Source organism: Sturnira hondurensis, unplaced genomic scaffold (genome assembly GCF_014824575.4).
Source record: "Sturnira hondurensis isolate 20B ecotype Veracruz unplaced genomic scaffold, ASM1482457v3 Scaffold0004622, whole genome shotgun sequence".
In the NCBI taxonomy this organism is placed as follows: domain Eukaryota; kingdom Metazoa; phylum Chordata; class Mammalia; order Chiroptera; family Phyllostomidae; genus Sturnira; species Sturnira hondurensis.
In genome coordinates this window covers 400791-415954 of record NW_028077253.1, presented here as the reverse complement: position 1 = coordinate 415954, position 15164 = coordinate 400791, and positions in this window count along the sequence as shown.

Sequence of the window (15164 nt, the reverse complement as noted above, 5' to 3'; positions counted from 1 at the left end):
AGTATCAAGTCTCTACTTGTTATATTTAAATAATTCAATTACATATGTCAGTATCTGTTATATAAATATTATTGATTTAGACACTGTTGCTTTAGTGCACGTTATATGAAAAAAATTGTCTCAACTCTTCACGCACATATTTGACACCATTACTAGTGGTACACTCTTGCATTCATGACCCCCATACATCATGCCTTCTGCTCCTGTGTAGTTCTGTTTCCCTGTGGGCTTGGCCTTGTAACTTGCTTTGAGCAATGGAGCAAGTGTGATGCAAGCAAAGGCTTGATAGGCATCTGGATATTCAGGCTTATCTGATGGGACTGCTCACACTTCAAAGCCAGATGTCATACTGTAATAAAGCTTGCCCCAGACTACTTAAAGCTGAGAGACTATCTTAGACATAAGAATAAGAACCTCAGGCAAACTTCCAGATGCTTGGCAACTCCTAACAATGCCACATGGAGCAGATACGCGCCATCCCATATAGGCCCTGTGCAAAATGCAGAATTCTGAGCAAAAAAAAAAAAGTTGTGTTTCAAACTGCGAAATTTGGAGATGGTTTGTTTTCCAATAGATAGTTGTTGAGATGCTATCTATAACGTTGCTGCAACCACTGTGTGAGTCATCTAACAGTTTTCCATTTCATATCGTCTTTGCTTACTTCTCAGCTTTTGAATCTGAGTTTTTATGTTGTCACCAAAATTTTTTTTTATTTTTTATTTATTTATCTTTAGAGGGGAAGGGAAGGAGAGAGGAAGAGAAACATCAATGTATGGTTGCTTCTCGTGCATCCCCTGCTGGGAACTGGCCCCTGCTGGGAACTGGCCTGCAACCCAGGCACGTGCCCTGACTGGGAATTGAACCGCAATCATCTGGTTTGCAGGCCCGAGCTCAATCCACTGAGCGACACCAGCCAGGGCATCAAAATTTTATTCTCTGTTCTAAGTACCCATCCCACAGCATAAATAGAGTTTGAATTGATTTACCCCGTAAGTCTATACTCGGGATCTTCACAATGCAAACACTTACTGTTGGCCTTTTAAAAGTGAGTTGTAAAATGTTTATTTACAAAGATATTCAACAACTGCGTTTGTGAGGTTATACCCCAATCATTTCTAAATCTATTTAAAAATTTTTAACATCCCAACGGTGTTTCAGCTGAAGTACTTTCAGGCCATATTGTTTAAAAGGAAGTGATTGAGATAGTGCCCAGAAAGGCTTTCTACAGTCTAGCTTCACTGCTCAAACAATGATCTGACGGACTAGTAGCATCTAGCGTGGGCTGAGCGCAAATTTTAGGACCTCAACCCAGACCTACTGAATCAGAACATGAGTTGGAACAAGATTCCAAGGAGGTTTCTATGCACATAAAAGATTGAGAACTAAGGGGCCCAAAACAGGACTAAGCAGGCTCCTGGCCCACAGGTCTACCATCTGTTATTATAAAGTTTTATTGGAACACGTCCACATCCATTAATTTACATGTTGTCTACGACGACTTTCACACTACAGTGGTAGAAGTGAATAGCTGTACCAGTGACCATATGGACCACAAGACCTAAAATGTTCACTATCTACCCCTTTATGGAGAAAAAATGGTGGTCCCAGATCTAGAATATTTTTTTGAGTGGTGATTCTGAGAAACATTATCACATTTTAAATGAAATAGTAGCTGTGACCTTGGGCTATCACTTATTCTCACTGAGCCTTTGTTTTTCTTACATGTAGAATGGTGACAGCAATTGTCGCCAGGTGTGTGTATATTTATATCTATGTCTGCATTTATCTATCTATCTATCTAACTTGTCTATTTAATATGGAAGTAACAATCAGATATTTGGGTTCCAAGTCCAGGACTGTTTTGACTCCTGTTTCATTCAGGATATGAAGAGGACAAAAAATACACACACTCTGGTTTTAAAACACATGGTACCTTTTTGTAATGTGCAACCATTTGTGGAAGTAGTTTGCAATAGGAAGTAAAGTGAATTAACCTAGTGAATCTATACATACTTGATTTTGAGCTCTCTTAAAAAGTAAACATGTCTAAATGTAATAGGTATGACTCTATGAATTTTTTGCTTTGAGAAGCTATTTGTCCTCAATTTCACACACATAAAGTGTTACTATAATCAAATCATTCTGTGAAAAGTAAAATCAATGTCTATATAGTGTTAAAGCTGGTAATTTAATGAAAGTATGTGGGGCTCTCAGGATGTAGCACACTGTAGACTGAAATCACGGAGCAAAACCTGATAAAAAGGATTTACTGCTCAGAGTTCAAGTGGGCAGACTGGCAGAGGTTTGGACTGCGGTAACATCACTCCAGACACCTTGTTACTGACAGTCTGTCAGAAAGATGACAAGAAGCAAGATAAAAGTAACTTTTGTCATACAAATGCAGTTCCGAGCTCTCTCTTTTAGAAAAATGGCAAATGAACTTGCCTTTAATAAATAGACAATAGGGAGAAAAAGCAGATTGATCTACTGTGTGCATGTGTGTGACACATGGATATTTTGAAGGCTCTGAGAGGAAATTTTGAGGCTGATTCTTGCTGGCAGCAGTAAAACATAATTAAATAATACTAGTAATGAAGGCTTGGGATGGCTTTTACTAGGATAACTCTGAAACTCCATAAACTGCCATCAAAATCTAACTACCCAGCAGAATCTTAAGTGGAATGCAGACTGCAGATTTCTAACAGCTTTTCAGAGTTAAATACATTGGGGAAGTCGAGACAAGAGATAATGACTAACTGAGTTGTCTAATATGAGAGGTTCTCAAACTTGAAGTTGCATCGGAATTCCCCGGAGAGCTTGTTAAACCACAGGTCTCTGGGCTCCATCCCCTGAGTTTCGAATCAGCAGGTCAGAGGAATGGGGTCAAAGATCCCCATTTCTAAAGTTCCCAGGAAATGCTGAGCATGCTGTCTGGGGACCACACTTTGAAAACCACCAACTTGGATTATCCTGTGCTGAGAAGAACTGAGAATCCCTGACTCCACAACTCTCATCCTCCTACATGTTTTGAACTCTCATGGAGAGATCAGAAAGACCAGTCATTTAGGAATCAGGCAAGAAATTGTAAATACCTTTTTGTCTAGGCACATTATAAAAATAAGTCTTTAAAATCATATTTGGATCTTGAGCTTAACGTTTCATATAGGAGATGTAACCTCACTGTATAAGAATTGTATTCTTAGAATTCTGTTTAGGAGAGAAGACTTAGGTCAATTGTTATCTTTGTCAACATACAGTTACAAAAAGAGAAATGGTTTGAAGTTTGCATTTTTAGAACATCCATCTAATTACACAGGGTTTAAGTTGCCAAGGCATAACCTTCTTCATAAATAACCTGATATACATTTTAGTGTTTATTTTAATGCTTACTATGAAAGAGTATTACTTTTGTTTACTTATAAGTTGTTAGTAGTAGGTAGGTAGAGTGATTTTTGCTTTAAAAGTTATACAGTCACCTGGCATCACACTTCTATTTGTATAATAAGCCACATATTTCTACTTTGCAAAATTGAGAAAATTATGTGTTCATAAGATTTTGTGAACATTTAGGGAAAAAAATTTCCCCCCAAACCAGTATCCCTCTTTGGAAGATCTGTTTATAAAAATTTCATGTTTGTGAGGGAACCTGAAGAAGCTAGTGACCTATATGAAGTATGCAAATTTTTATAAGCCTTTAATTAAATTTATGGTGAGTTTGTGTTGCTAACTAGGATTTTGTGAGGAAAAGCTTCTACATGGAAATGTATGTCATTACTGAATAAGACTAAAATCTATACTAAAACCCAGTAAGATAATGTCAGCCAAGAAATCAAAATAAAATAAAAATTTAAAAAGCATTAAAACTTTATATGCTCTTACTCAAAGGAGTTCCTCATTTTTCAAGATTTGCTAGTAGAATGGTAAAACACTGTAAAATCTTATAGTGTTGCAGAGAATAAAATAGGAGAGGAATAATGATAATACTGAAAGCAAACTGTACACATGGTATTATAGAGAGTAGATCGAGCACAGATTGAAAATGGGGACAGGAGTAGATGATGTCTATAGTAAGTGAAAAATACTCTCCAATGGCATAAAATATTAATATGTACTATTAATACACTGGGGAATTGAGACACTAAGAAGGACCAAAATTATTATTCTCAGTAACACAGACTAGATGTGCAAACCACACCTATATTTTCAGCTCTGCAAAGAAGCTGAGGGAAGACAGGGAAGTATGAAATGGGAAATCTAGGAAGAGGGATTTTCTTCAGCCGCAAGTGAAAAATACCTTGCAAAATAAAGGAAGACAATAAGCAAATATATTATCTTGCCTGACATGAAGCTTCTAGGTAGGGCAGACTCAAGGCTTAGTACACCAGGGCTCCTGATCAATGGCTCAGAGATTCTCTTGGCTTGTTTCCTATAATACCCTCAAAGCAGACTGATAGTGAAGTGTAGTGGATGGGAAAATGCACTTAGGTGCCAATATTTGGATCCGGACTCTGACACTCAGTTGTTGTTTGACCTCAGGTAAATTACTTAACTCCTCTACAGCTCAGACTCTTCTTTTTAAAACTGAAGGTGATGTTTGTCCTTTTCCGTTTTATACTAAATACAGATGTAGGGTCTTTACAACAGTGACTGTCACATGACTCTCCCCCAAAAGATCAGCAATGATGATGAGATGATGGCTATGGCAGTGATGGTTCCTTTGTCACTCAGAGGATGTAGACAAGTTTCTGTCCTCTGGGAGACATCGTTGTGAACAGAGAAATGGTATGCACATATGTGTCAACAGGAGAAAGTATTTATTTCTACAGCTGAATCAGTATCCTATCAAATGACCTCTAAGTACACATTCACAGCCAAGCACTCTGTCAGTTAAGTACAGTATCTTCTGTTTCTCTGCCTGCAGCCCAAAGTATGCACCAAAGGTCTCAGCAATAACATGGCAACGAAGGCATAAGCATTTGTTATTTTCTAAACAGCTTATGTTCCCTTCTTCTGCCCGTGATCTCTTTGTGCTTCACCACTTGACTCTTCTGTGATGTGCTTGGCCTTTAAAAAATCCATTCTTATCATTTCTGTAAATAGCTCCACACTCTGTTTTTCTGAGCCATCTCTACTATTGGTCCCTGTTGTGAACTCTCCTATACCTAGCAATTACTCTTCCCTACCCCCAAACACTTTTTAGAATTACATTTGCATTAGGAGTTTTTCTTAGCTAGGTGGATAATAGTTATACTATACATGATGGTTAAATTTGTTCACCGTGAAAGAAAGCAATAATGATACAAATCATATTTAACTAATAATAATATTAATAATTTTTAAAATCCTGGATACATAAAATATATAATTAGAAAGAAATGCATTTAGGGTTAGGATCTGACATGTCAGAAAGTACCATGGTAAAAAATATACTTTTATTTTAATCAACTCAAAAAATGATCAAAATTTAGATTTCCAGAAAACCTTCTCAATGATCCAATATAGGTCATAGCTGTAGGGTTTCTGTTGAGGGACAATATTCCGGCCAAAGCAATTGTTTGAGTTATTTTCACTGGAGGATTATTTCAAACTACCGAAAATGTTATTAAGAACCTGACAAATGATTCGCTTACACAAATGGCTTGCCCAGTTTGCTAACACCATAGGAAATCAGTTCTCACAAAATATAAGTTTCAGAAAGGCTAGGTTTTTTTTGTGTGTGTATGTATGTGTGTGTTCTTACAGTTATACTTCTAACACAGAAGTGGATGAGGAACATGCTAGGTACTAAATAAATATTTGTTGAAAGGACTTAATTTAAAAACACAATCACTCTCTTTTAGTGTTAGGATGCCTCTGGATTATCCTGAATTTTCCATGTTTATATATAAAAACAGGTTGTGGGCCAGTTTTGGCCCGAAGGACATTGCTCTAGAGTAATTGGAGAACTGTGTTTTCCTGGTTGGTATTCGGTTTATCCAGAAAATAAAACTGCAATTTTCTGTTTAAGGGTATTCGAGTAGTATGTTGAGACACTGAGAGAGGGAACTGTATTTCTCAATATTTAGTCTGCCGGCAACTCCCATGGTTAGGTTACATACTTCTCCCAAAATCTGGATTCTTTGATGTTTGTTTTCTGCACAGAAAAGGTTTTAGCATCTGAAAGTTTTGTGATTAGGCTATTCTCCTGACTGCTTCTCCTCAGCCCTCCACACTAGCTCTTACCACCAACTCCTATGCCCTCCAGCGATTTGCAGTATACTCATTACTCATCAGTATCTCTCCCTTTAACACTTAGATTTTGGCTTCCTTAGTATCCCTTAATGAGGTTTGTCTCTTGCAACTTCCTTTCCTATTTCAAAAATTGGATATGTCTTGTCCGTTGTTATCTCCTAGTCCACTCTCAATTTCTTTGTGGGTTTATAAATTTTTCAATTCCTTTTCTGTCATTTTAGTAGAGTTTCAGGAGGCAACAGAGATAAATGCACAAACTAGGCCATATTTTCCTAGAGGTGTGTGGGTACCTTTTATGAAATAACAAAGCTCACATAATATTGGGAGTGAAATGGAAAAATAGAGAAAACCCAAGCTATTGTAGCCAGGGGGAATATTTAATTGTGGTACACAAGAAGTATCATAACATTCACATTCCTGAACATCACTGCAGCTTTTTCTTTAGCTGGCATTCAGCCTGCAGTTTAAATTTCAAACCCCAAATTTGAGTGTGATAAAAACACTTACACCAAAACATCTTGACCAGGGACACAGAAACATATTCCACAAGCAGATGAAAAGCCAACACAGAGCATGACAACTACACTGTGGTGTTTGTAGGGTGAACCCAATGCCATGGTCATGGAGAACTAGAGGAAGGATTGTGAAGAATGTATTGGAAGCAAGCAGTGCTTCATAAATATGAAGTGGAGTAGTATTCTATTTTAAAAATCAACATGAAAAACTGCATTTGTAGAAAGTCCAAGTTTTTTAATATTTTAAAATTCATTAAAATAAATATCCCATTGCAAAGTACTTATGAAACTAGAGAAAATGAACCACAGAACCTTAGATACAGAGCAAAATTTTTGGTAAAAACTCAAGAGACACAGTTATCTTAAGTATATATGTTTCAGGATATTCAATAGTTCCTGATTCATTAATGATGTCACATATATATTTATTAACCATTCAATATAGTTAGAAAGATAACATGGTACACTGGAAAAACCAGTGACTGTAACCAACTACAGCCTGAAGTTCACAACTAATGTTAAGCATATACTACCTATTACATGAGCAAGTTATTTAAAAATCATTCATCTTTTTTTTTTTTAGAAAACATTTTTTTATTTTATTTAATTCTTATTCAGGTACGGTGTTCTGTCTTATATTCCCAGCCCTCATTCATCTTTATGTTAAGATTTTTTAAAGTATTGGGAAAGGTAATATTTCTTTGATTTGGTCAGAGTAAAAATTAATGAAGTAAGCTGTGGTATGTGCCAGCAGCACCTTATAAGCCAGCTAGGTGCTCAGTAGAGTTTAGTTGGGTGAGGAGGTGGGTGCACTCTGAATATTAGATTTGGATATCTAGATCCCACCTTACTAATGCTGTTGTTAACCTGAAGCCCAAAAGACCAAACTTGTTAAGTAACACAGTTTGCAGAATATTGCTTTAACACAACTCATTTCAATCTGAATGTTCTCCATGGCAGAAATTATTAGTGCTTAGTCCTGGCACATAGTGTCTGGTACATAATACTCTGAAGAAAAGTTTGCTGATTTAATTGGATTTAGCTTTTGTCCTTGCCTTAGACAAATTTAGTAACATCTTAGAAACAACCAGGACTGTAATTTGACCAAGTCATTTACACTCTTTGGCCATCGGTTCCTTTTGAGGCATTTGCAACCTGGTTTGCAAATACAGGCTTTTATAAAGAAATGCCACCAATATTTAAAAAGTAATGTTTAATGATTAAAAAGCACTAATGAATATAAATTCCCAGAGAAGATGCATTTTAGTTCTCTTATAATTAACTTATCTAATATAATGTCTTTTGACTGAAGAGACAAGCTATAGGGTCCATTAAAGTAAACACAAGGCCTAATGACAAAATATCAAAATATCAAGACCTACATTATACTTAGAATGGTTCCAAATAACCCAAACCCAACAACTCCTAAAACCTACTTAGAGGTAATTTGAGGCTTTTTTTTTCTATATATGTTCATTGAAACTGTGGCCTCAATATTGTCAGTTTTCAGGCAATCTTGGCAGAATCTTACATTTTTCCATATTTTCTGCATACACTTACAAAAGTACTCCCTCTTTTATTTATGTTGTCACTTCTTGGTCTTCAAGACAAGATAGATAAGGGCTTGATCATGTGTAGCTCTTTTCTTGCTGACTGCTCTATTTCTCACTAATTAGGTAAAAACATCATTTCTAAAATGAATTTCTCAAACACTTTGTTCTCATAACTCCTCTAATCTAAGTCTTAAACTGTGCAGAACATTATTACCATCATAGTCAAATTAGACTTAAATAGATTCAACTGTTGCTTTTCCACATTCCCAACCTGAGAACACCAATTTAATCAACAGACTGTAGAATACGTTATTCAATAATCCTACCTCATAAAAATATGGCGTTTGAGTTTCTATTGAGATTAGAACTTTATATGCATCTTAGTATTTTTTTGCATTTATAAGTTAAAGTTGCATATGGTTTTTCTTACATGAATTAATTACATTCACACTTTATACAGTAGTTTTTCTTTATTTTATATCTTCCCATCAAAAACCCTGGCCTGAATCATGGGAAGATAGAATTATGTAAAGAAAGGTATTTTATTGTAATTCAGCTCTTGAATTAATTATTCAAAGCTTTTTGATTGTGCAGACTTACATTTCAGCTCTAAGAACATTTTCAAACGTAACGATTAAAATTATTTTTTCTAAATAATCCTCCATATGAACTGATGCAAAAGTTTCTAATCTTTGGTACTTGTATCCCTAGGTGAACTAATGTAAAAATGATGGCCCTTGTGTTATGCTTAGAGGTTTGAAAAGCCAAATGTAAATTTCAATATTTTCATAGGCTGAGGTTCAGTACTTAAATAAAATCTAGCATTCTTTTTTCTCCCCCTGGAAGTCTTTGCATGTTGCAAATGAATTGGGTATCTCAGCTCACTTGAAATTCTGAGTGTTCTATTTGACTGAAATGAAATTGAGAATGTAAATTATTAGCAAGTAGTTTACTGGGGGGGAAAACCTTTCAGAACATGAAGTCTGGGGATTGGAGTGCGAAGAATCGAAAGTACTGTCGTTGTTGTTATAGCCTTGGGAAAACCTGAGATAATATATTTTAGGGTGTGCTCCAGACATGGCCTAAGGACTGGTTTATGATACCCAAAGAAAACTGAATACCTGATCCTTGATTTACTTACATGGCATGTGAAAATTCAGGGATGTTTTTAGACATGGCTGTAATTGTTCTGGGGAAGGGAGGGTAACAGAGATGTTTATTCCTGAATGTCCTGTAGAGCTGTGGCCTCTATAGGCTTGCTGTCCATTATACAACTGAGTTAAATAAGGAAATCCTAATCCAGATAAATTTCCATCCATTAAATATCCAGACACAACTACATTCAGATTTGATTCTGTGTGTAAATGTGTATATATGCACAAACAGGACATTCAGGCTTCCATAATTTGAAGGAATCTGCTGGCACTTACATATTTTCATCCTCAGTGTATGTCTGCCTGGGAAGGATTTGGGGCTCAGGTAACATGGCAATTTCTTTTGATTGCACTGATTTTCCTTTTGTGATAAATAAACCCTATGTGATTTACCTCTCAGTCAATGTCAGTGCCAAATTGTCCCACTAATACAAATACACTGTTGACTTATGTCAATGCAGTTAACAAAGATGTGTTGATATCATATAATTGAAATTTTAAAAATAATATTAAAACAAAGAACAAAAACAAAATCACCATGAGGAGGAATAAACCAGATTAAGAATAAAGGGACTTATAAACTATAGGGTATACTTTCTTCAATTTTTCTAAATATACCCTTATTGGGCAAAGGAGTAATGATGATAGAGGGACTATAAGTGATGTTAACTACAATACAAACACTGAACCTTAGCAGCTCTTTTTATTTTTCTACATTCCCTTCCAGTCTTCATCCAGTCATATGAATTTGATGTAACTACAGTCAAAATTCACAGTTTAAATAATTGAATATTATTATAAACAATGGACATACTATCAGTGATTTAAATGTGTTTTTCTGTTAATTTTTCTATTGATTAGAGGATATAACATAAAAAGTTCCTTATATTTAAAATTACATAATTATTTCTCAATTGGCATGTAAGAGTGACCATATTTAGAGAACAGGGAAGAAGCTGGTGAGCATGGGTAGAGAGCAATGAAAAACAAACAAACCAAATAGTGGCCCAATCCTCCTATGTAGGACTTCTATTCTGCCAATGGCCTATGAGTCTTAACTTTCACATTTCATTTCACATTAAATTGATATAAGCTACTAAGCAAACTTTGCTACATAAACTGATGTTTTTGGAGAAGTTATTGCATTATTTTATATATTTGTTAGCTGTGTGTTGATTCTTACGGTGACTTTTAAATAAAAAGAGAGAGGCCTGAGACTTCCAGTCAAAATATCACTGTAGGCAGACATGGCTCACCTCTTCACAAAACCACATCAGAATTACAACTAAAATAGAGAACAACCATCACTCAAAACCATCAGAAATCAAGTTGAATGGAAGTCTGACAACTATAGAATAAAAGAAACCACATCCATCTAGACTGGTAGGAAGAGGTGTAGATGTGGAACTGGTTGGTCCCACACACATGTGTGGTGGATAAAAATTCAGGAGGGATATCTAGGGAGTGAGGAGTCCCAACCCAACACCAGACCTCCCAGACCAGGGTTCCAATATGAGGAAGATAAGTCCCCACAACTTATGACTGCAAAAATCAGCAGAGTTTAAGTCAGTAGAAGAAACTTCTGGAGTCCCAAGAAGTTCCTTGAAAGAACACACACAGGGACTCACCTACTCCGACTCATTCCCTCTGAGCTCCAGCACCAGCGTAGCAGTTTGAAAGGCACACAGGGAGAAATCGAAGTATCCGGCATCAAGACAGGCAGAGGCCATTGTCCTTATTCTAAATCCCGCCCCCCACAGAGCCAGCAAGCTGGTACGATATCCAAGACTCCATCAACCTGGCTAACACTGTTTGCCCCTCCTTTGAGATTACCAGAGACACCGTCCCACCCAACTTATGAGCCTACCCAGGCTGCTTTTCATATGAATGGCTGGTCTTAGCTCCTGCTTCACAACTTCCTAAAGCCTCTCAAACAAGCCAACAGCTGGCCTCAATGAGTCCCAGGCCCAGCACTAGCAGAAGCCAGTCTGATTCACAGGTTGGCTTCATCTGGGAATCTCTAAACCCAGCATAAGTAGCAGGCATCTCAGATTGCTTTATAGCCCAGGCAGGGTGGCCCCAGTCAAAACACATGTGGGGGCTGACCTTGGCCTACAACAACCAGGAAACCTAAAGCCTGAGCAACCAGTGGGCAGCTACAGACCACACTGGAACACCACTACCCTGCCCCCCGCACAGCTGAAACTCTACAGAGGGCAGAGGTTGGTGGTCAGTGGTCACAGACAGTCTTTGCAACTGACTAGCCTGTGTAAATCCCTCCCATTGACCTGCCAACAGCAATCAAGGCTCAACTACAAGAGGAGGGTGTATTCAACCCACACAAAGGATGCACCTTGAGTACCCAGCTCAGGTGATAGGGGAGGCTGTGCCACTGGACCCCACAGGACACCTACTACATTAGGCCATACTACCAAGATACAGAGTCAAAGCAGCTCTACCTAATACATAGGAGCAAACACAGGGAGGTTGCCAAAACAAGGAGACAAAGAAACATGGCCCAAATGAAAGAACACATTAAAACTTCAAAAAAAAAAAAAAGAACTAAACAAAATGGAGATAAGCAATCTATCAGATGCAGAATTCAAAACACCGATTGTAAGGATGCTCAAGAAACTTACTGAGGACCTTAGCAGCATAAAAAAGATCCATTCAGAAATGAAGGATACACTAATTGAAATGAAGAACAATTTACAGGGAAACAAGAGTAGAGTGGATGAAGCTGAGAATCCAGTCAATGATTTGGAATGTAAGGAAACAAAAAACAACCAATCAGAAGAACAAGAAGAAAAAAGAATTAAAAAAATTGAGGATAGTGTAAGCAGCCTCTGGGACAACTTCAAGTGGCCCAACATTCACATCATAGGGTTGCCAGAAGGAGGGGAAAAAAAGCAAGAAATTGGAAATTTATTGGAAAAAATAATGAAAGAAAACTTCCCTAACTTGGTGAAAGGGATAGACACAGAAGTCCAGGAAGTCCAGAGAGTCCCAAACAAGATAGATGCAAAGAGGCCCACTCCAAGACACATCATAATTAAAATACCAAAGGATAAAGATAAAGAGATAATCTTAAAAGCAGCAAGGGAAAAGAAGTTAGTTATCTACAGGGAAGTTCCTATAAGAATGTGAGCTGATTTCTCAAAAGCAACTTTGCAGGTTAGAAGGGAATGGCAAGAAATATTCAAAGTCTTGAAAGACAGGGGCCTACAGCCAAGATTGTTCTACCCAGTAAAACTAACATCTAGAATCAAAGGGCAGATAAAGAGCTTCCCAGAAAAGAAAAAAAATGAAGGAATTCACCATCACCAAACCTTTATTCTATGAAATGTTAAAGGGACTTATTGAAGAAAAATATCAAAACTATGAACAATAAAATGGCAATGAAAACATATCCATCAACAATTGAATATAAAAAACAAACTAAGCATACAAGAAAAACTGAGACAGAATCATGGATACAGAGAACATTTTGATGGATGCCAGGTGGGAAGAGGGTGTGGGAGAATGTGTGAAGAGGTGAGGGGATTAGTAAGTACAAATAGGTAGTTACAGAATAGCCATAGCGATGTACAGTATAGGGAATGGAATAGCCAAGAACTTATACACATGAGTCATGAACAATGGTGGGGCGATTGCCTGAGGGAGTGGGGGTGCTGGGTAGAAGGGAGGCGAGGGGGGGAAATATCAGGACAACTGTAATAGCAAAATCAATTAAATATAATTTTTTAAAAGTACAATAAAAGTACAAAAAAAGAAAGATAGAACCTTATGATTCCAAGGGTATAATGAAGACTCTGTGGTCAAAAATCTCAATATTACCCAGTTACTGAAATTAGAAAAATACATGATAAGAAAACTATAGACCAATATTTCTCATAAATCTACATGTAGAAATCCTTACCAAAATTTTAGCTAATGGAGTCTAGCAGTTTGTAAAGGAAATTGTGTGTGTGTGTAATTATATAATTTTCTTTGGTATAGTGTATCTTTGAATCTTTTACCCATTTTTAAAAGAAATTTAGCAAATTGTGGAGACAGAATTTTTTAAAGATTTTATTTATTTATCTTTAGAGGGGAAGGGAAGGAGGAGAAGGAGAGAAATATCATTGTATGGTTGCCTCTCATGAGTCCCCTGCTGGGAACTGGCCTGCAACCCAGGCATGTGCCCTGACTGGGAATCGAACCACGATCGTGTGGTTCGCAGGCCCGCATTCAATCTACTGAGCTACACCAGCCAGGATGCCCATTTTGTAAAATAAATGTTTTTAGAATAGTTTTAGATTTACAGAAAAGTCATGAGAATAGTATAGATAGTTCCCATATACCTTTACACAGCACCCCCTATTATTATTATCTTACAGTAATGTGGTACATTTTTGAACCATATGTGAGGTATTTACCAATGAAAAATGAAAACATCAGTTCATCAAAGACTTATACTCAAATGTTCAAACCAATCTTGTGTAAATACTCCTAAACTGGAAACAACTCAATTATCCATTATCAGTTGAATAGAAAAACAAATTATAATCTAGCTATACAAAAGCATATTACTCAGAAAAAATTTATTACTACATTTAACACCATGGATGTCTCTCAAAAGCATTATGTGAAGTGGGAGAATCTAGACACAAAAGCCTACATATTTTCTCATCCAATTTATATGAAATCTACAACAGGAAAAATCATGGTGACAAAAAGAAGATGACTGATTTCCAGGGGCTGGGATGGAAGAAAAAAAAATGAATGAAAAGGGACAAAGGGAACTTTGGGATAGATGAATACAAGGTCTGTCTGGAAAAAAGTCCAGCCATTGTTAATATAATGAGAACAGTTTGTATGACGTTGATTTAACCTGACAACCAAGGACAGTGGACTGGAATGCGCAGGTGTGAACAATGACAACTTCCCTGTACTAGTCAGTGGGGGCGGTAGATATCTTTGAGTGAGCATGTATGCTGTGTGGTTGACACATTCCAAATGACTGAGTGAGTACAGCAACAAATCTGCATTAAATTTTGTATAAAGCTTGAACATTCCCCTGCAGGAGCTGTTCAGATGATTCAGAAGGCTGCAGCTACAGGCAACTGGTGATTGGCAGCTTCATCAGGAAAGTGCACCTGCTCATGCATCACATCTTGTACAGAATTTTTTTGGTGAAACATCAAATCACCCAGGTGACACAGCCCCTCTACAGACCAAATTTGGTGTCCTGTGACTTCTAGATTTTCCCACAACTAAAGTCACCTTTGAAAGGGAAGAGAATTCAGATCATTGATAAGATTTAAAAAAAAATACAATGGGGCAGCAATGTCAATTGGGAAAACTGTGTGAAGTCCTAAAGGTGCCTACTTTGAAGGGGACCGAGGCATCATTGTCCTATGTACAATGTTTTTTGTATCTTCTTCAATAAATGTCTATTTTTCATATTACATGGCGGGATACCTTCTGGAGAGACCTTGTATGTATTATACAGATGGATATGTATTTAGCAGATATATGGATATCTATTACACAGATATATCCTAAAGGTATTTGATACATCTGTATAATACACATGGTGTTACATCCTCTTTAGCCCATCATAAATTGAAAATATCATAAGTGGAAAATGCATTTAATACATCTAACCTATCGAAGTCATAACTTAGTCTAGCTGACCTTAAACCTGTGCAGAACACTTACATTAGCAT